This window comes from Danio rerio, chromosome 9, assembly GCF_049306965.1.
Source record: "Danio rerio strain Tuebingen ecotype United States chromosome 9, GRCz12tu, whole genome shotgun sequence".
In the NCBI taxonomy this organism is placed as follows: domain Eukaryota; kingdom Metazoa; phylum Chordata; class Actinopteri; order Cypriniformes; family Danionidae; genus Danio; species Danio rerio.
The window spans coordinates 3,331,691-3,355,000 of NC_133184.1; the positions used below are offsets into that span (position 1 = coordinate 3,331,691).

The 23,310-nt window shown below is 36.8% G+C and overlaps 1 long non-coding RNA gene across 4 annotated transcripts in view; it reads left to right on the forward strand.

Moving 5' to 3' along the window:
- The first annotated feature begins 360 nt into the window (after positions 1-360).
- LOC141376047 (uncharacterized) overlaps positions 361-23,310 on the forward strand; it is a 70,303-nt gene continuing 47,353 nt past the window's right edge. For 2 of the 4 annotated variants that reach the window (XR_012385125.1, XR_012385124.1), the window contains exons 1-2: positions 361-472; positions 2,437-2,610. This is a non-coding gene — a long non-coding RNA (uncharacterized lncRNA). The remainder of the gene's footprint in view (positions 473-2,436; positions 2,611-23,310) is intronic. The other 2 variants (XR_012385126.1, XR_012385123.1) reach the window with 1 other exon arrangement.

The following is a 23,310-nucleotide window of genomic DNA, read 5'->3' on the forward strand; positions in this document are numbered from 1 at the left end:
GGAATAATTAATGTGGCTGGAGTGCTGAAGAGGATCTGCATTTAAGATTTTTTGACAGTAGATATTTATGGTGGATCTCATAATGATGCTCCTCCTTTGGGATCCTGAGAAGATTTGACCCAGTTAACAGGAAACTCTTGATCGAGCTCTTCTGAAGCAGGGTCGGAAATTAAAAGTGCTTTACAACTACAAGTGCCCTTGTGCAATTATACTACATTTATTAGAGCTGTAGCTATTAAAGTGAAATGTGCAAATGAATGAAAAGTCTGTTTGCAGCGTGACATTTATACGCGCGGAGCATTACAACCAATCACTTGCGTTTATGATGCACTTTATAACGCACTGACCAATCAGAGAGCGTTTAGATTACTCACCGATATTAATGGCCGTCAGTCTCTTTCAATGCTGTTTCCACAGTCTGGTTCATCAGCCTAACGAATTCTCACGTAATAAACAACAACGAAGATACTCTGTAAGTAATATTTTGCAGCTTCAGTGATTATAGCAGGAGTTACAACTTGTAAATCGTCGTGTTTGTTCAATATGTGTTTCCTCAAACACTTTAAAGCTTGGTTTGTAGGCTATCATTAACGATAACGATCGTTATTACAATATCAACAGCAACAATCAACATTTTCTGTTATAATATTTAAGTTCCAGTCTTTTAAATGTCAAATTATATGATTTTAAGAAGTTTATTGATAATAATTATAGTCATATAGTTATTTTAAAACAATTATATATTACCCCTGCCTTGAAAATCAATACCAGGGTAAATATTCAAAGGTTAATTATTTTTAATTTTAAATTTCTAACCGGACTAGTTTTTTAAATGTCAAATTTATATCATTTTAAGAAGTTTATTTATAATTATTATAGTCCTATAGTTTTTTTTTTTTAAACAAAAATTTGTCACCCTTCCCTAAAAAATTATACCAGGGTAAATATTCAATGGTTTCGTTCTGGAGCTGTTCAGATGACATTTGTTTTGTTCGTTTTAGCTGGTGATCACATTAAATAACGAATTAAAATGTAATAGATCAGGATATCTGGGCACACATCATATCTAAACGGCTTTCCAAAATACAAAGAAGTACATTTTAAAATTATGTATGATATTTACCCTGCAAAGGAGTTTCTGAGAAAGAGATTTAATGTGAATTGTAATGTTTGTCAATTTTGCAATAGTGATATTGAAACTGTCGAACATCTATTTCTTCATTGTAATTTGGTTAATCCTTTTTGGTCAAATGTGGAAGTCTGGATAAAACAATACATTTCAAGGTTTCCTTCTATTTATTGGGACATTGTGAAATTTGGTGTGCATTTGGACAGCAAAGATGAGGACTTTTACTCATTTTACTTAAATTCTTCATCCACAAATGCAAAATTATGAAAACAGCTCCTCAATTGATTGTGTTTAAAAAGGAGTTTGCCACCTATGTAGAAGCTTTAAAAATAATGAAAGGTGAGAAGGCTAAAAGATTATATGATTTGTTTCTTGAATATGGTTTTATTTAACCCCTTACAGAGTTTCTGTTAGATGTCTGCATGGTATGTTGCTATTTATTTGTTTTTGTTTCGTTTTATTAAGATATTTTGAACATTGTTTTTTATTTATTTTTATTTTTTGTTTGGTTTTTTACTTGATTCATTGTATATCTGACATGTCTCAGTCAGTTTATGCAAGATTATGTTTGGACTGAGTTTGGCCTAAATTGTTGTTTTTGAAAGGCAAATAAAAAAATAATAATAAAAAAAATATCTAAACGGCTTAAATCCTGCATGAAGCTGAATTTGTATTAGTGATTTTGCAATAGTGTCCCTAATTTTTGAGGCATGTGAAATGGCTTTTCATTCAAGTGGACAATCAATTGATTTTGAATTTAGATTTCATGATGACGTTAAAGGCATTTCAGTGAAACTTCCCTTACAAAAAAAGGAGATGTGTACAACTTAATGCTTAAAGGATTAGTTTACTTTCAGAATAAAATAAATTCCTGATTATTTAGTTAAGAAGCATCCCGGTGTGCACGGGCCTTAAAGAACCAACTAGCATTACGAGTTCTGCGTTGGCCACAAAAACTAGTTAGGATCATTTTGGATTTAGAACTGGTCCATGCTGATCCTAGCAGTTTTGTCATCAGGAATGTAACTGGAATCCACAGGAATTTACTTAGCTGCTCTTATATACCTGGTATTTTGTATTTAACCACAGCCATTTATTTCCAGCAGTCTGCTTGTCATATTTGGAGTGTGTGTTCTAAAACACAGCACTAAAGTTGTTCGATTAGCACACAGTCCATAACACTCGCGGGTGAAATGTCTTAAAGCAGCTGACGGTCTATGTATGTGTGTTTTGGGGGGAAAATAACTGTGTTCTTGGAGGCATCACTCTGAGAGCTGTGTAAACCGTAATATGTGCTTGTATTGCAGGGTTTCCTGGACCGCAGTCACTCAAACCGCTGAGCCCGTGAGAGCTGAACACAGACATCAGCTAACGCACACTACAGACAGAGCCTATTGTGTTTTATTCCAGAGGATCCATCATCATCACCGTCAGAATGGCTGTCAGTCAGTGATCTGAGATCAGCGCTAGGTGTAGAAAAGGTTAGATTACAGGAATTCTACTCTCTTTTTTTTTTGAGATTAGGAGGGTTTGATGTTGAGTTCCCTGCTTCTCTATATTGAGACATACATAAGTTGGACTGTAAACATTTATTGTATGGATCAATGCTCTATATGCAAATGCCTCCACTGAAATGTAATCTTCTGAAAGGGCACATTTAGCCGATACACCGATTTTATCAGGGCTTTATTTTCCCACATATAAACATCAGCACAGTTGCATACAGAATTTAATTAGCTTAATAAGTCCATTACTTTATTTAAAGCACTGTTCATAGTACATTGTGTTTATCTCCTGAAAGCCCTCTTTTCCCACATTCAACTTTCTATTTAGATGCCAATGCTAACACCCCAGGTAATTTATTTTTGCATAATGTCTCTCTCTCTTTAAAAACAACATTAAAACTTACATTAATAACTTCATTATTATTTATTGATGACAATGGATGCTGTCGATTTAGCTGTGTTAGTTTTATTAGATCTAACTGAAGCCTTTGATATGGTGGATCTCACACTAGGCTGCTTTTGCAGCTTGAACAGTACTGTATACAGAGATTAAGGGGATTTTAGGCCTTAAAATATCTTAAATTTGCTGAAATATGGGATCTTTTAGGCCTTAAATCTTTTTAAACGGGTCTTAATTTCCTTTGTTTATGTAAGGCTGCTCAATCAATCCAACACACATCCAATCACCAAGAATAAAACTTGGGAAATATCAAAACTACACTCACCGGCCACTTTATTAGGCACACCTTGCTAGTACTGGGTTTTGCCTTTATAACTGCATTAATTCTTTGTGGCATAGATTCAACAAGGTACTGGAAATATTCCTCAGAGATTTTGCTCCATATTGACATGACAGCATCACGCAGTTGCTGCAGATTTGTCGGCTGCACATGCATGATGCCAATCTTCCATTCCACCACATCCCAAATGTGCTCTATTGGATTGAGCTCTGATGACTGTGGAGACCATTTGAGTACAGTGAACTCATTGTCATGTTCTAGAAACCAGTCTGAGATGATTTGTGCTTTATGACATGACGGATTATTCTGCTGTAAGTCACACTGTGGTCATAAAGGGATGGACATGGTCAGCAACAATACTCAGGTAGGCTGTGGCTCTGACACGATGCTCAATTGGTACTAATGGGCCCAAAGTGTGCTAAGAAAATATCCACCACAGCATTACACCACCAGCCTGAACTGTTGATACAAGGCAGGATGGATCCATGCTTTCATGTTGTTGACTCTAAATTCTGACCCGACCATCCGAATGTTTCATCATCCAGAGCTCCTCCATGTAACTCGTGTCCGGTGCGTGAAACGGGTGTTTCTCATTATCACTCAAGCACCGGCCACGTTTTGTTCCCACGGCTCTCGGCCTCACCCCATTCGCCACAATGTTACTTGGGTGCATTTTGTTGTATGTTTCAGCTACACGTCCATGAGAAGGTGGTGCTTGTTGAACAGATCAGCTAGTGAGCCACTGAGCTAAACCCTTAAACATGACCAATAATATTTTCAAAAGCAAATGTAAGAATTAAGCTGCGGCTACACTAGGAGTTTGAGCATGGCGGGATTAAACAGGCTTATCAGACATTTTTAAAAGCGAGCGATTGCTCCATGTTTTCAATTTCTGTCCAGAGATGACATGTTTTGATCCTCGATTGGTCTCACGCAGTCAAGTGATGCGATTTTGCAGATCAGAGTTCACTAAGCTTGAACTTTGCACCACAGCATTTTAACACATGACCCCGCGTTTCCGGTCTGACGCATTCGCATGCGTATGAATGGAAGTCTATGGGAGGAAAAGCCCAGTGTGACCGTAGCTTAAATTGCAATGCAACCACATAGATTTACCGTGATTTTACATTGGTTTTATCTCTTTTGTGGAACTGTCCTTCACTGGACTTAAAGCAGAGCGCTCTGCAGCACAAGTACAACTAGGGTTAGGAACAACTACAAAGTGAGCTAACGAGCAAACTGACCACACCAGAAAAGTTTAAGTCTATATGGAGATAGATAGGCAATTCAAATGTATTTAATTACAACTTAACTGCTCGGAAATACTAATTTTGTTGTTGATAATAGGTCTCTGCAAATATTATTAGTGTGAAAAAGGATCAAATGTTGTTGGCGTCATACTGTCCCTTAGCATTCAAAACTTCAGTCAAACATATGTTTAAGTATGTTCTTGCAGTATTCATGTAGCTGTTTTAAAGGGCACCTATGGTGAAAAATCTACTTTTCAAGCTGTTTGGACAGACATGTGTGTAGGTATAGTGTGTAGACCGTCATATTATGGTGATATAAACACACACAGTCCTTTTTTTTTCAATTTAACAGCAAACAATGGTGGACCAATTGGAGCGGTTTTCAAACCGATCGCAACTTTACGTAGGAGTGCGTTCCCCCCGCCCACCCAATATTGACTGACAGCCTCGCGTCACGATCATATCCTCAGTTACTTGGTGCACGTCCGCCATTTTGTGAGTCAAAGCGATGTCACTAAGGGAACACCCGTGCTCTATTTTTTTGATGAAAGGCTCATTGGGCTCAACACAAGATCAATATTCTCCACATTATCGCTCTAATCGGATTTATTGCTTCTACCTTTTGCATGGTGCTGCGCCGTGCATTTCGGAGTTCTGGGCGTGGGTTTCTGTCGTGGTGCCCGCGGCGGAGCTTAGGGTCAGTGGCACAGTGCGGCATGGGTTTCTGTCACGGTGTACGCGGCGGAGCTTCGGGTCAGCGGCTCGGCGCGGCGTGGGTTTCTGTCGCGGTGCACATGGCGGAGCTTCGGGTCAGCGGCTCGGAGCGGCGTGGGTTTCTGTCACGGTGCACACGGCGAAGCTTCGGGTCAGCGGCTCGGCACGGCGTGGGTCTCTGTCGCGGTGCATGCGGCAGAGCTTCGGGCGCCGTTGTGTTTGCCCTGGTGGAGGCTTGTGTTTGGAGTTCTGGAATGCGTGGCGCGACGATTCGGGACACTTCATGTTTCAAAGACACAAATGATTTTGTACTGTCTCCTTGGTCTGTGTCCGACTCGTACATGTACGGCTGAATGCTCATCGTAGCATAGCTTAGCTTCTCTTTCTGTCTGTCAGCCTGTCTGTTGTAAACACAGAGCGTAGGAGCTCTTGGCTCCGCCCCCTTGTTATGTTGGGCGGGAAGCCGAAACTGTGAAGCAACAAGCCCCTAAAACAGCAAACTGTGTAAACGCCCTCAACATGACACTTTTTGACACATTATAATAAAAACATCTGAACTGTGTGTTGAACTGAACCTAAACTGGCACACTCAGAACAACCATAATACTAATATTAAATCATAAAAAAGGGGTAAACTAGCTGCCCTTTAACAAAAAATCCCTTTGAAATGCTTGGCTGCAAGGCTTCCGTTGTACGAGTAGTATTGTAAACACTCTTTTATTGTAATACAAACGATGTGAATATAAATCGAATCAGAATATTTATGTAAGGAAGGTCTGGATACTGTATTGAGTAGGATATTCCAGTGACAGCAGTGTTTCCCTCTGTAATTATGATGGACTGAAAGTTACAATCTGGGTTTTCGGAGCTCCAGTTACGCTCGTTGGCACGTCAAACCCTGCGCCTCTCGTTACCTGGTGGCGCCTCCGTATCCTCGGCCTGAGACAGAGCGGAGCAGTTGGAGCTCATCCCAGCCGTCCGCAGCAGCCTTACAAACCTGATACCTCTCCTTCGCAATCCCAGCGTCTCGCTCCCACAATTCCCAGGGGGCGGGAGAGACAGACCTGCCGAATCCCCCGTTCTTATCGTGTTCCCAGACCATTGTCTCGCTGTGCGCCCTCTCATGCCTGAGGGACAGCGGTTCTCCTCAAACTCGCTCCTCCAGACCTCTCCTTTTCTGCTTTAATTGAGACCTTCTTTAGATACCCTTTGACATGCTGACAAGCCAAACCCAAACACGGTTAAAGAAACCAGGTTTGACATCTTTTAATTGCGTGTGCCAACAGAAGACTGATTACGGCGGGGGGATCAGGTGGGCAGGTTGGGCTGTAAACCTGAGCGCTCTGATGTGTGTATGTGTGCGTGTGTGTGTGTAAGCGATCTGGTTTCTCTAGGGGCTTGTGGCAATGCGTCAAGCTATGTAAACACACACAAACACACACCTTACACTCCATCATACAGGTGTTTTTCTTGCTTCAGATTTACTTCAGAGCTTGTCTGGATATTGTAAGCCATTATATTCTTGATTTGATGTATAACCTCATAAGTTACAAGTGTTTGAGTAGAATTTAATCGAATTACCCTGTAGATAACTAGTTGTGTTGTGTTGAGAATTACTATTGCTTCTTCTAAAAGCTAATGACAAAACTCCCTACATAGAAATCTTATATACAGTGTGGCAGTGTATGCAAATTACATATATGACATACAAGTTCAAATTTGGATTTTCTTTTTTTTTTTCAACCATTGAAATTACACATATTTACATATGTTTAATTATATTAGCTATAGTTTTCTATATGTGTTCATATACAGCACAATGAAACTGAAACGCTTGGTTTTAGACCACAATTTTTCATAAGTAGGCCTAAAAAAAAAAATAAAAAAAATAAAATAAATCAGTTATTAGAAATGAGTTTTTAAAACTATTATGCTTAGAAATATGCTGAAACAATCTTCCCTCCATTAAACAGAAATTGGGGAAAAAATAAACAGGGGCACTAATAATTCAGGGGGGGTAATAATTCTGACTTCAACTGTACATCGCAAAGACACAACAATTTGTCCTCTTTTAAACTCTGATATGTCACCCATAATGGTGTGCATTGCAATATTTTCATTTTCAAAACTGTCCTATTACTCTGCTCTTACTGGTGAAATCTGCAATCAATTAAGATTTAGCCATGAAACCTCCAACAATAAATTGAAAAGTAAAGTACAGAAAGTAAAACAGAATTACAAAATGTGACTGACCAAGGCCCACAAAACCAGTCATATGAATATGTTTTTGGAAACTGAGAAAATCACCTTTTCAATTTGTCTAAATTAAACTCTTAGCAAGGAATGCCACTGATCAATAATGATATTTTTTGACTCAGAATCACAGTTATAAATTTTAAATTGTAAGAAAAAAAATATCACAATTGTGACTTTCTCTCTAATCAGACTTTTTTTAAATGTCAGAGTTGTGGCTTTTTCACAGCTTCTATAGCATGATTCCTAGTATTTAAAATTCCTTTTACAAAAGCTGCATAGTGTATTCCAGCTGTCAATTACATATAACATCCTTACATTTTCATAGTTTTTGCACAGGCAAAATGGGGTTTTCTTCAGAAAATGTACAAATGTCACACCTTGAAATACTCGTTCTATTCTATTTAATGTCAGCCAATGATGTTCAAAAAGAGGATGAGGACTTATGCATCATCTGATTGAATTTAAAGATGTGGGACTTTAGGGAATACATATACAGTCGAAAACAAAATGATTTGCACTCCTGTGAAATTTTAATTATTATTCTAATAGTGACGTTTAACAGAACAAGAATGTTTCCTATTATATTTTTTTTCTCCAGAGAAAAAAAAAACATTTGTATTGTCTTTAAAGTTGGTTGTTTATTTTCCCCCCAATTTCTGTTTAACGGACAGAAGATTTTTTCAGCACATTTCTAAACATAATAGTTTCTTATTTCTAATGACTGATTTATTTTATCTTTGCCATGATGACAGTAAATAATATTTTACTGGATATTTTGCAAGACACTTCTTTACAGCTTTAAGTGACATTTAAAGACTTGATTAGGTTAACTAGGCAGGTTAGGGTAATTAGGCAAGTTATTGTATCTGTAGACTATCGAACAAAATATATAGTTTAAAGGGGCTAATAATTTTATCCTTAAAATGGCTTTTAAAAAATGCAAAAAATGCTTTTATTCTAGCTGAAATAAAATCAGTAAGACTTTCTCCAGAAGAAAAAATATTATCAGACATACTGTGAAAATTTCCTTCCTCTGTTAAACATCATTTGGGAAATTTTAAAAAAAGAAAAAAAACATTCAAAGGGGGGCTAATAATTCTGACTTCAACTATAGCTTCAACTATAACTTCAGCCAGTTTATATATATATATATATATTAAAACTGCTAGGGGTAATAATATTAGCCTACTTAAGACTTTTTGATGCTTATTCAACCTTTACTTGCCTAGTTAACGTAATTAACTCAGTCAACCTTTTAAATTGCACTTTAAGCTGAATACTAGCATAAACACTAGTAAAATATTATGTACTGTCATCAAGAAAAAAAAGTAATTAGTCATTATAACTTATGTTTAAAAATGTGTTGAATAAAATCTGTAAAATCCGCAATTGGGAAATATTTGGAAAAGAAATGACAGCGGTGCTTATAATTCTGTCTTCAACTGTATATATTAATAAATTAAAATTACATGATCAAATCCCTTTTTGTAAAGTACTTTAAATGAATTCCAAAATTTTGCATGCACTATTTGAACTTTTATCAATTTTAACAAAACTTTAGCTGTGCTAACATCTCAAAGTGTAGTTGAGGCAAACTGATTTGTTGTTTCGATGTGTGATTGGTTCAGTTTTCCTAATTAGCATGCATTGAAAGAGACTGGTCCAGCAGACTGTAAGAAAGCACTTGTTCGCTTGCGCATCTGGTTATAATGATTGACGTTGACGGAACAGTTCCAGTCCTGTGCTTGTTATTTTTTGTCACCGGTGATGTATGTAGGTAGAGCAGAGATTATAAACAGTCCATCCTGAACCCGTGGCTCGATATCGCTCAGGTCCTGCTTCCTCCTGCCAGCACGGCCTAGCAAAACATTTAAACTTTTTTGTCGCCCTCGTCTGATGAGCTCATTTGTTACAATGGCTTTTTCCCTTGCCTGTTTAACGTTTTGTGTGTGTGTGTGTGTGTTCTTAATTGACTTGAATAAATGCTAATGGGCAGATGTCATTAGGCAGAGCGAGCCGTGCTGAGTGACCTCCGCTCATGGCTTTTGTTTCTCCGTCACAGAAACCGAACATGTCACACTTTCTTAGTTCAGAAAGTGCGCGAGATTTCTTTTTTGAGCTCCTCAGGAGGGGGCTGTCTTGCTACACACAGCACATTCAAACACACGCACAATGCACATGTGCTGAAACAAAACCAGTTGCTTTTTAACATCAATTAAGTCTTGAGGGCGAATTTTTTTTTGCAACAAAAAGATTCACTCACCATGCGGCATTTGCATAATTTTTAAACAACCGACTTTCCTGAAAAGGAAACTGGAGCTGCTTGGAGAGACTGTTTGTAATGGCGCAAAGGAATAAATCAGGTCTCTCTGCGGTCCAGAGCGGAGACATTAATCTCTTGAATCTAACGAGCGGCGGGCGCGGGACGTCTGGCGGAGCGCAATTAGAAGAGTCTGTGCATCAGGAGTGTGACCAAACACACACATACACACTCACACATCTTGCTTTTGTGATTTATAGAGACTATTCATAAGCATAATGTATTTTATTACTAGAAAAATTAATATGGCGTCACTGTGGTAGCACAAATCACCTCACAGCAAGAAGATGGCTGGTTCAAGCCCCAGCTGGGTCAGTTGGCATTTCTATGTGGAGTTTGCATGTTCAGTTTGCGTGGGTTTCCTCCAGGTGCTCCGGTTTCCCCTACAGTCCGGAGGCATGTGCTATAGGTGAATTGAATAAACTAAACTGGCCCTTATGTATGTGTGTGAATGCAAGAGTGTATGGGTGTTTTCCAGTGTTGGGTTGCGGCAGGAAGGGCATCCGCTGCATAAAACATATGCTGGATAAGTTGGAGGTTCATTCCGCTGTGGTGACCTTTGATAAATAAAGGGACTAAGCTGAAAAGAAAATGAATGAATGAAAATAGTAAATATTAAAATATTAAAATGTATAAAGACATGCAGTACAGGCGAATTGGGTAGGCTAATTGTCCCTAGTTTATAAGTGTGTGTGGATGTTTCCCAGAGATAGGTTGCAGCTGGAAGGGATTAATATAAAAATATTAATATTTGGGTTCTCCCATCGTTCTCATGGGTTTCCCCCACAGTCCAAAGACATGCGGTACAGGTCAATTGGGTAGGCTAAATTGTCCGTAGTGTATGCGTGTGAATAAGTGTGTGTGGATGTTTCCCAGAGATGGGTTGCAGATGGAAGGGCATCCGCTGCGTAAAACATGCTGGATAAGTTGGTGGTTCATTCCGCTTTGGCGACCCCAGATTAATAAAGAAACTAAGCAAAAAAGAAAAAAAAATAACCTACTGTTATGAATGAATGAATGAATGAATGTCACCCATAACTGTGTGCATTGCAAGATTTTCATTTTTCAAAATTGCCTAATACTTGCTGGTGGAATGTGCAACCAATTAAGGTTGCTTTCACACCCACACTTTTGTTTCTGAACCTGTCTCGTTTACCCAGTTAGCGCGGTTCGTTTGGCATATGTGAAACCACCAATCGCGCTCGGATCAGCCCCAAAACAATTGCTCCGAGATCGCCTGAGTGAGGTGGTCTCGGCTTGATTAAAACAAACTCTGGAGCGGATCGATTGTAGTGAGAAAGCGATATGATCCGAGCCCGGTTATATCTCAGTGTATTATGGATATGTCATATGCATTCGGCTATATGAAGAGAGAATTATGAGTAGGGCGGGAGGTCATTCCAGACATCCCAAGCCTCCCGAAAGTTTCGTTAGTCTCCGCAAATGCAGAAACTCCAGGATGCCCGCAACCGAGTGATAATCTCCCGATAATCACGCTACTTCCTCCCAGTCCTTAAATACGTCGCGCACCCTTCTCACCCCTCCCCACCGCATCCCTCCTCCTCGCTCTACACGTCGCGCGCACCTTGTCAAACACCACCAAACCACCACCACACCTGAAAGCTGAGCGGGACTCTGCAAAATAAACCGTGAAACTCTGACCAATGTGAGGAGAGTTTTCTCACACATGACTTGTTTTAGCTCTTTTGGGCGGCCTGATTGGTGGATCATACGTAGCTAATGCAGAACCAGCCATGTTCAATCAAAATCACGTCATCCTCTTGAAATTAGTTTATAAATAAACTTCAGGTATAAAGCGATCAATGATTGGCTCCTGTACTAGTAGGCGGGGCCTTATTCACCATATTGATCGTTACACTTTTCCCAATTCAAATCTATACGAGTGACATGTCTTGTGTATTCTATAGTCTTTGACATAAATCATATAAACATTTGCATATTGTTCAGTAGCATAACTTAAATTTTCATAAAAAATGTATAAATATACACACATTTACATATAGTGCATGTCAGAATTATTTGCCTCTACAATTATTAACCCCCCTTTATATTTTCCCCTTCATTTCTGTTTAGCAGAAAAAAGTACACATTTTTGAATCATAAAAGTTTTAATAACTCATCTCTAATAACTAATTTCTTTTATCTTTGCCATGATGACAGCACATAATTTTTAACTAGATATTTTTCAAGACATTAATATTCAGCTTAAAGTGGTATTTAAAGGCTTAACTAGGTTAAAGTTAGTGTAATTAAACAAGCCATTGTATAATGATGGTTTGTTCTGTAGACAATCAAAAAAATAATAATTGCTTAAGGGGGTTAATAATATTGAATATTTTAAATTTATTTAAACTATTTAAAAACTGCTTTCTAGCAAAAAAAAAAAGACTTTCTCCAGAAGAAAAAAAATTATAGGAAATACTGTGAAAATTCCTTGCTCTGTTAAACATCATTTGAAAATGAATATATATATATATATATATATATATATATATATATATATATATATATATATATATATATTTATATATATATATATATATATATATATATATATATATATATATATATATATATATATATATATATATATATATATATATATATATATATTTAGTTGAAGTCAGAATTATTAGCCCCCCCTGTATTATTAGCGCCCTTGTTTATTTTTTTCCCCAATTTCTGTTTAATAGAGGGAAGATTGTTTCAGCACATTTCTAAACATAATATTTAAAAAAACTTATTTCTAATAACTAGTTTATTTTGACTTTGTCATGATGACAGTAAATAATATTTTGCTTGATATTTTTTAAGACATTTGTATGCAGCTTAAAGTGACATTAAAAGGCTTAACTAGGTTAATAAGGTGAACTAGGCAGGTTAGGGTAATTAGGCAAGTTATTGTATGATGATGGTTTGTTCTGTAGACTATCGAAAAAAAAATAGCTTAAAGGGGCTAATAATATTGTCCCAAAAATGTTTTAAAAAAATTAATAACTACTTTTATTCTTGCCGAAATAAAACTAATAAGACTTTCTCCAGAAGAAAAAATATTATCAGACATACTGTAAAAATGTCAATGCTCTGTTAAACATCATTCAGGAAATATTTAAAAAAGAAAATAAAAATGAAAAGGGGGCTAATAATTCTGACTTCAACTGTATATATATATATATATATATATATATATATATATATATATATATATATATATATATATATATATATATATAAAAATATACATACACACACACACACACACACAAACTATGTGTCCTCATATGCCACATAATCAAGCACACACACACAGAAGTGATATGGTCAAATGAAGATAAAGAGATAGAGATAGTATCAGGGCAGGCAGACAGGAAGTCTGTGATGTTGTGAGGTGATGGATCTGGTCTGAGTCTGACTCTTCTGCTAATTCATTTTAACGCACAACATACGTCTGCAAATACACTTTAGCAGTTCTGCATTCACTGGTTTCATTTTTAATATTTGTAGGTTGTCCTATTCAGAAGGCCTGTTCACTTCCTGTATGGGCCCAAAAGTCACACTATGAGTAGATTGACGTATGGAAACTGGTATAAAAGGGTTTGTTTGCAGACAAATGGTAAACTCTTATGAAATATTCCTTTCTTATGTTGTACACAAAGGGATATGATATGAAGAATGTTGGGAAAAGCAGCATTGACATTCATAAACTACAGTACTATTATTTACTGTAGTATATATATATTATATAATACTATTATTTAATGAGCTGAAACAACACAATTCTAAAGGTTTCCTTTTTTTGTGACAACTTTATTGTTTTTAGTTCAATCAACTTAAATTTCATTTATTCATTCATTCATTTCCTTTGGCTTAGTGTCTCTTATTTATCAGGGGTTGCCACAATGAATGAATTGACAACTATTCCAGCATATGTCTTATGCAGCTGATGCCCTTCCTGCTGCAACCCAGTACTGGGAAACACCCATACACTCTCATTCTCACACACACACATATACTACAGCCGATTTAGTTTACCCAATTTACCTATAGCACATGTGTTTGAACTGTGTGGGGGAAACCGAAGCACCTGGAGGAAACCCACGCCAGCACAGCGACTTGAACTAGCGACCTTCTTGCTGTGAGGTGACAGTGCTAGCCACTGAGCCATCGTGCCGCCCATGTGTTAAAACTTAATAATAGTAATGATAATAATAGTAAAACAAAAAATGGTCCCAATCTTCAAATGGTTTTCAGTTAGCAATTGATTAACTTTTTGATCACAAATAATAATCATAAATGGATGAAAGAAAAATGTGTGTGTTTCTTTAGTGGCTGATCCAAGGTCAGGCTGTAGTATTTGTGTTTCACCTTTAGCCGTTGTGTTATAAAGTCATGCTGGTGGAGGTTTTCCTGACTGAAGACAGATTACAGATCTGGCTCATCTCCTTCAGGGGCCGCGGGTCATGACCCTGATTACAGATAGATTTCTGAGGACAGAACGTGTTTTTGCTCATTTTCTTAACAGGTAGTTTTTATTTCTAAAAAACACACATGTATTAGGATTAGTATTGTTTGGATATATTATATTATATTATATTATATTATATTATATTATATTATATTATATTATATTATATTATATTATATTATATTACATATTATATTATATTATATTATATTATATTATATTATATTATATTATATTATATTATATTGTATTATATTATATTATATTATATTATATTATATTACATATTATATTATATTATATTATATTACATATTATATTATATTATATTATATTATATTATATTATATTATATTATATTATATTGTATTATATTATATTATATTATATTATATTCAATTTGTGACCATAATGGGAAGTCTTCTCCTGATCCATATGGAAAATAATCCAACATATTACAATATACAGCACAGATTTGTGCATCTTGCATGTTTTCTATATATATGTGACTTTATGGATGGATGATTTAGCATTGGAGAGCACAAGTGTCTATACATACATTCAGAGTATTATTTGAAAATCCAGATGCACCCAATGAAGCTTGGAGAAAGGAAATGAATAAGCATGTGTATGCAGAAATTAAAAGATAGTTTTGATTTCTAAAAAAAAAAACGTTTTTTGTTAATTATTTAATAATGAATGTCAATAGTACAACTGTTAGTTATTTTTAGTTTGAGATTTTAATTGCCTGGTGTTGCCAACAGTATATGTATTTTATACTGTCACCCTTTGATTATAAACCAATGATTATGTCTCGTATTAATTACTAGTGTCTTTTTAGTTCTAATTTTTATTTTTATGTCAAGCTTTGGGTACTTTTTAGTTATTCACAGGGAAGGTTTGCAGTTTGAAGACAGCGGGTTCTTACTAAGGGACTAGGAATGTTGCCAATGCCGCGAGGAGACAAGCTGAAGTTTCCCAGATGCAGAGAGCTAATTAGCCTTGAGTATTCCCATGATGCCGAGTGTGTGAGAAACCAGAGGGGTGTGTGTGTGTCCGTGAGAGGGAAAGTCTAGCTGTTGGCTGCTGCACCTCTACCTTACGGTCCCGCCGCTGTGTACATAAAGCAAACACTCCCACTGCAAACACCTCTTCGCTATTTGCTTTACAGCTCATCAGGGTATTATTTCAGAGAGTGAGAAACTGTCAAGCTGTAATAGGGTTATTCCAGAAAGATGGTTTTGATGTGAAATGTGAAATGAATGCTATGGGAACCTGTTCTCTCAATGCTATATCACGCCAATTCGTAACGGTTTGATATAGTAGTTAATTCGTATGAACTTGTATGATCTCATTTTAGTATGATTATCCAATGATGGTTGGGTTTTGACGTTGCACCTTCTTTAAAAAAAAAACGTACATTTTCATATGATTGAAATTGTTTGAATTTGTACGGATTAGCCAATAAACTGACAAAACCAGCCTGATCTCATGAGCAAACGTAAAAAATTTAAGTTTTTTGAGTTAAGTGGCTAGTTTAATCATACAAAAATGTACGATTTTAAAGGGAGGCGTGGCACCCAACCCCGCCCATGAACCCAACCCTCATTGGGGGATGAGCAAATCATACTAAATTGTATGAATGATGTCATACGAATTTATACAAATCAGCTACTTAATCAAAAGTTACGAATTGCGGTGAGATTGTGTTGAAACGTAAAATAGTTATTTTTCGTAACTTTTTCAGTGGCTAATTCATATGAATTTGTAAGAACTCACCCTGCAATAATGTTGGGGTTTAGAGGGTGGAGCTCGGCGTCATGCCTCCTTTTAAAAATTGTACGTTTTTGCATGACTGAAATCTTATGAATTTGTACAATTTGTAAAAAAAATTGTAATGTAAAATTTGTACATTTGTAAAAATTAGCGACTAATTAGTGGCTAATTCGTTTGAAATATTTCAAATATTTGAATTGATATCATGAATCCATATGAATTAGCCACTAAACTGACAAAACGCAAAAAACTGTTACATTTCGTGTTTTTTTTAATTTAGTGGCAATTTGTATGAATTCCTATGATGTCATTTGTACAATTTAGTACGATTTGCATCCCTCAGTGACGGTTGGGTTTAGGTTTGGTGCCACACCTCTTTTTAAAAATTGTATGTTTTCGTACGACTGAAATTGATTTGTGCGAATTAGCCACTAATCAGACAAAATGTAATTTGTTGATTTAGTGGCTAATTCATATGAATGTGTACAATTAAATTTTTACATTTAAGTATGATTTGCGCATGCCCCTAATGACCGTTGGGTTTAGGTTTAGTGCCACGCTTCCTTTTAAAAATTTTACATTTTCATATGACTGAAATCTATTAAACTCATACGAATGAACTGCTAAACAGAAAAAAAATGTAAAATAGTTACATTTCATAAGTTTTTGATTTAGTGGATAATTTATATGAACTTCACTGAAAAAAAAATTATTTCTGCAAAACTGTCGCAAACTATTTACAGTTTTTGGGTTAAATTAAAAAAACATTTAATTCAGTAATGTTTAATTTAATTTGTTTATTTAAATGCAATCCAAATAATTTTTTTTACAACCACTTAACTTTTAAAAGTTTGATTACATCCAAGGAAATCATCCTTGCAGTATTTTTTCAGTGTTGTACGGCGTCATTTGTACATTTTTGTACATTTGTAAATTTTTTGCACATTTAAAATATATATATAAATTATATATATATATATATATATATATATATATATATATATATATATATATATATATATATATATATATATATATATATTGCGGATCTGTGGTTTTGGTTGCCATACCTGATGAATAAATCTCAGTATTTGACGTCAATATGACGTTGGTTTAAGATGTTGGCTCGACGTTGGATTTTGGTCACTTTACAACACGACCTAAAATCAACCAAATTTCAACGTCATTTCACATCGTTATTGGACGTTAAAATAACATTGTCCTTAGATGCTGGTGACCTAAATGTAACCTAATATTAATGTCTTATGATGTTGTGTGTCTGATGAAATTGAGAACCACTGTACTAAACTGACTAAACCTAAAATAGTTCGGTTTCCTTGTGAGAGCAGGCTGCGTTTCTCTCTCTCCGTCTGTTCTGTGGGAGTTTCGTGATGGAGTGTTTTTCTTTTAATTGACATTTCTCAAGTTTTTTTTTTTTTTTTTTTTTTTTTTTTTTACAGTTTCATTTAAATTTCTCTGTCCACTTTGGTCTTTTTTTCTGCCATCCTTCCTCTCGGAGCCCATAACCATTTGCGGTTTTTCTGAAGGGCTGTACTGTAATTATACGTCTGTACGCTCTGCCATGCACGCTCTCTCTCCCTCTCCCACACACCTCTGCCACTCTCCCTGCTGGGCTTTTGTGTTCTCCACACATCCTACTGTATGAGCAGAACTGTATTTACAAGTCATGGAAGACTCCATTCATCCAGTTCAGCCGTCTAGTCTGAATTCTCCTCTACTAAACATGATCGAAATGATAGACTTCCACAGTGCGCGCATTTGTATGCATGAAAAAGCTGAACGGCCTTGAACACTTCCATTTTCAATGCAGCAACTGAATCAGAAGCAATGCCAACTGGTATAATGTATGCTATAGTTTATCTTGTATATGCAAATATTTGTATGCAAGGACAAGACAGATGACCTGGCTAAAAAGTGGTAGCAGAGTAAGCTGATGATCATTAAAAAGGTTTGTAAAATTGATTCTATAAATAAGTATTAAAGTGACAGTTCACCCCAAAAAAAGAAAAACGTTAGTGACTACTTAGTCAACTTCCATTAGTTTTAAACTTTATGTTTATGTTATGTTTATATTTTGAAGAATTTTAGAAACCTGTAACCATTGGCATTCATAGTAAGAAAAAACAAATGCTGTTGAAGTCAGTGGCTATTGGTTTCCAACATTTTTCTAAATATCTTCAGGTGTTTTCAACAGAAGAAAGTCAAACTGGTTTGGAACAAGTGGTGGGTGAGTAAATGATGACTGAATTAAAACTTTTGGGTGAACTATCTCTTTAAATAATACTTCATTTATTCAACAGTGAGACATTCAAGTCATCCTAAAAGCTGATGTTCTTTTGAACATTTTAATGCAGGGGGTTGCCAATCTCAGTCCCTGCAGGGTTTAACTCGCCTCAACACACCTGCCTGCATGTTTCAACCTAGCAAAACCTTGATTAGCTTGTTCAGGTGTGTTTGATTAGGGTTGGAGCTAAAATGATGGTGGCAAGAAACCGGGGGGAAACCCACATGAGCATGGGGGAGAACGTGTAAACTCCACTCAGAAACGTCAGCTGGCTTGGTAAGGACTAGAACCAGTGACGTTCTTGCTGTGAGGCAACAGTGCTAACCACTGGGCCATCGTGCCACCCATCTAGGAAAGGAGGAGGAGTAGGGGTGGAAGGTGGGTTCTTCAAAACGAAGATGGCTGTGATATGGAACTTACAGTATTTATAGTGGCTTAGGAATCGTCTGATTGGTCATAAATTAAATAATGCGGGACCGGCTGCAAGCTATCATAAGCACGTGATCCTCTGGAAATTAGTTTATAAATAAACTCTACTTAATGTACTATTTTAATATTTAAAAAAATTATGCCGCTTTTAATGTACTAACCATTTGAATGCACTTTTAAATATACTATATTTACAAATAAAACACACTTATAATTGTTATTATTTAAAATATAACAATAATGCATGCTCAGATTAGAACGTAAGCTAAAATACATTTTTAAGTCCACTTAGTGCACTTCCACAATATACTTAAAGTGCTCTATTTTCGTCTAATTTTGCACTAAACAGCACACTATGTAAAATGTATTCACTTCAGCATTCTTCAAAATATCTTCTTTTGTTTTCAACAGAAGAAAGAAACTCAAATAGGATCTGTGAAGTGAAGGGAAAGTAATCCATTCATTCATGCATTCGTTCATTTTCTTGTCGGCTTAGTCCCTTTATTAATCCGGGATCGACACAGCTGAATGAACCGCCAACTTATCCAGCAAGTTTTTACGCAGTGGATGCCCTTCTAGCTGCAACCCATCTCGGGGAAAGTCATTCATTCATTCATTCATTTATTCTCCTTCGGCTTAGTCCCTTTAGTCATCAGGGGTCGCTACAGTGGAATGAATCGCCAACTTATCTAGCTTGTGTTTTACACAGCAGATGCCCTTCTAGTTGCAACCCAGTACTGGGAAACACTCATACACACTCATTCACACTCATCCACTACGGCCAACTTAGTTTACCCAATTCCCCTATAGCGCATGTCTTTGGATTGTGGGGGAAACCGGAGCACCCGGAGGTAGCCAACACTGGGTGAACATGCAAACTCCACACAGAAATGCCAACTGACCCAGCCGAGGCTCAAACCAGCTACCTTTTTGCTGTTAGGCGACAGTACTAACCACTGTGCCACCATGTTGCATTAAGAATATTAATTCATTGGTTTTCTTTTCGGCTTAGTCCCTTTATTAATCTGAGGTTGCCCCAGCAGAATGAACTGCCAACTTATCCAGCACATCTTTTGCGCAACAGATGCCTTTCCAGCTGCAACCCATCTCTGGGAAAACATTAAGAATACTCTTATGAAAAAAAATCTAAAGTAAGAGTAATAACAAAATTAAGCATTAACATTGCTGCATTTTAAATGCCATTTATATATTTAAATCTTTTAAAAAACCAAAGAGTTTCCCATTGCACCTTGCCTAGAAAGGCCTTTAAAAAGCACCCCTCATCTTAGAAGGTGTCGTTGCTGAAGCCCTTTAGGCTGTGTGTTAGGTTTATTTAAAACAGGAAGCCGAACACAGAACAGGAAGTGATCTGAGGCCTGTGTTCCGGTGGCTTGTGTATGTGCGGTCACTGCTGCACTGTTTCTCCGGGCTCTGGCTCCTGTCCAGACCTCAGAGCTCTGATGGCGGGTCACGCCAGGGCTGACCTGCTCTCTGTGGGCTCGCTGTTGTTATTATTGGTGCACTGTGCCCTCGGGCCAACCTGTCGTCCTGAGGAGAAGAGGAAACGCAGAGATCTCGGTGCTGGCGAGCAGCTGTGCGGGTCCGGTGGTCTCTCCTTTTTTACACATCTCTCGGGGGAGAAACCTGCTAGGGCTGAATCAGAGGGGAAACAGTCTAATCCGCTCAAATATTTAGCTCAAAGAAACTTCTCCACATGCTGATTTTTGCTTAGAAACAATATGCACACATTCATTTTCCTTCAGCTCATTCCATTTATTAATCAGGGGTCGCCACAGCAGAATGAACCACCAACTTATCCAGCATATGATTTAGACATTGGATGTCCTTCAATCCAAAATCTCAAATATTTATGTTTTCCACTCAGATCAGCTTGGAATTAGCGTCTAAACATGTTGTTATGAAACTCAACAAATGCAATGGAATGCATAAAAATTAGTAAAATGCCCCGATTTAACACTTAAAGTGCTTCAGATTTACCCTCTGCTGAAAAACCCACACCATCGCGTTCCCAGACAGGTGCTGGAGGGATATTATCCAGCAGGAGAAGGCTGTTTAGATGCCCTCATACGGGCTGATTTTGAGGAAGATGCGTGGAGGCACCTGCGAGTCGTGTGTGTTTGTCAACTCAAGCACAGTCACAGGAGCTCTGCAGCTGAACTCATGTAAGCTCCAACTGTGACCACGGCTTCACGAAATCACATCAAACACCTCTCCAGTCGACGCAGTTTTACCACATCATTTGCATGCTCTTCAACCATTAATACGGTTCAATCTAATTTAGCTTCTCTTTTCTCTTGTCGCTCTGATGCCTCTGCAAAAACTCCTTTTCTAGTCAAGAGTTAGCATCTTATTTCTATGAGTTTATTAGTTTAACTGTAATAAAGTGTTTTCAGTTAAAAGGTCTCAGTAAGCCATGAGTTACAATCTTAATTCTAGGCCCAAAAAATCATATCAATCTTGTTTTAGGGATAATATACTGTGCAGGATCAGATTTTGTATGATTATTATGTTCCTTTTTAAGATTGTTTATTTATTAATTTTTTTTAGGGGGTTTTCACTTTTAATTGAGAGAGGACAGTGAAGGTTACTGAAAGGAAAGTATTGGGAGCAGAGAAAGGGCAGTGTTGGCAAAGGACCTTGAGCTGGGAATTGAACTCGGGTAGCCGTGAGCACCATGGTGCTATATGTCAGCGCCGCTAGGCCATTGGCACTTAGTAAAGTTTAATGTTAGGTACACTCACTGGCCACTTTATTAGGTACACCTGTCCAACTGCTCATCAACACAAATTTCTAATCAGCCAATCACATGGCAGCAACTCAACACATTTATTCATGTAGACATGATCAAGACGACCTTCTGCAGTTCAAACTGAGCATCAGACTGGGGAAATGTGATTTAAGTGACTTTGAACGTGGCATGGTTGTTGGTGCCAGGCGGGCTGCTCTGAGTATTTCAGAAACTGCTGGGATTTTCATGCACAACCATCTCTAGGGGTTTACAGTGAATGGTCTGAAAAAGAGAAAATATGCAGTGAGCGGCAGTTCTGTGGGCGCAAATGCCTTGTTGATGCCAGAGGTCAGAGGAGAATGGCCAGACTGGTTCCAGCTGATAGAAAGGCAACAACACATCAAATCTTGAGGCGAATGGGATACAGCAGCAGAAGACCACACCGGGTGCCGCTCCTGTCAGCTAAGAACTGAGGCTACAATTCACACAGGCATTTTTGCATAATTACAATCAGAGACATCATTTAAGACCAGCCTTGTATTTTTCGGACTTTATTTTAACTGTAATAAATTGTTTTAAGTCAAGTATTACAATCGTATTTTTAGGCCAAAAAAAATAATATTGATCTTGTTTTAAGGAGAACGTACTATGCAGGATCAGATTGTATATGATTATTGGGATTGTTGATGATTATTTTTATTTTTTGGACTTCATAAAGCTTAAAGTGACATATTTTACTTGCATATTTTGCTTATTTACAATCAGAGATGTCATTTAAGTGCAGACTTTTACTTGCAAGACTTTATTTTAACTGTATTAAATGTTTTAAGTTAAAAAGTGTTAAAAAAGTCAGGAGTTATAATCTTATTTCTAGGCCAAAAAAAAATAAATTATCAAACTTGTTTTAAGGATAAAATACTTTGCAGGATCAGATTGTGTCTGATTATTATGTTTGTTTTAAGATTATTTATCATTTTTGTCTTAAGTAAAGCTTAAAGTTTAGTATTTTATTTGCATATTTTGCATATTTACAACCAGAAACATCATTTAAGACTTCATTTTAACGGTGCTAAATAGTTAGAAAAAAAATAGCTAAAAAGTTAAAAATTTGACAATCTGATTTCTAAGCCTAAAAAAACTATCGATCTTGTCTTTGGGGATAAAAAAAAAATGATTGTTTTATGGTGATCTGTTTTGTCTTAAGTAAAGCTTAAAATTAGGTATTTTAGTTACATATTTAGCTTAATTACAACCCGAGACATGTTTATAGTCTATATTCTGCTTAAAGCATCCATTTATTTATGGTGTTTAGATTTATTTTTTATATGTTATGCATCGTCTGAGCTTGTATTCCCCTGGAAGCATCTGTATCATCTGATCTCTTCTATTTCTGGCAGAATGGGAGGCGTCTTCTCCGCTGTGTAAATAGGCTTGCAAATTGTTCGTGGCCTTTGACTTGAGTCTGTAATTGCATGTGTCTTGGAGTATTTTGCTTGGCGGACGGGTGGGTCGGCCCTTGAACCAGTTGTACTCTGGGTAAGGGGCTTTAAACACCTCACAAAAATCTTCATGTTGGTTTGGTCCAGTGGAGGCTTTGACGACTGTGTCAGTGACTGTCTGCACAATGGAAAATGGCCATCCTGACAACTTG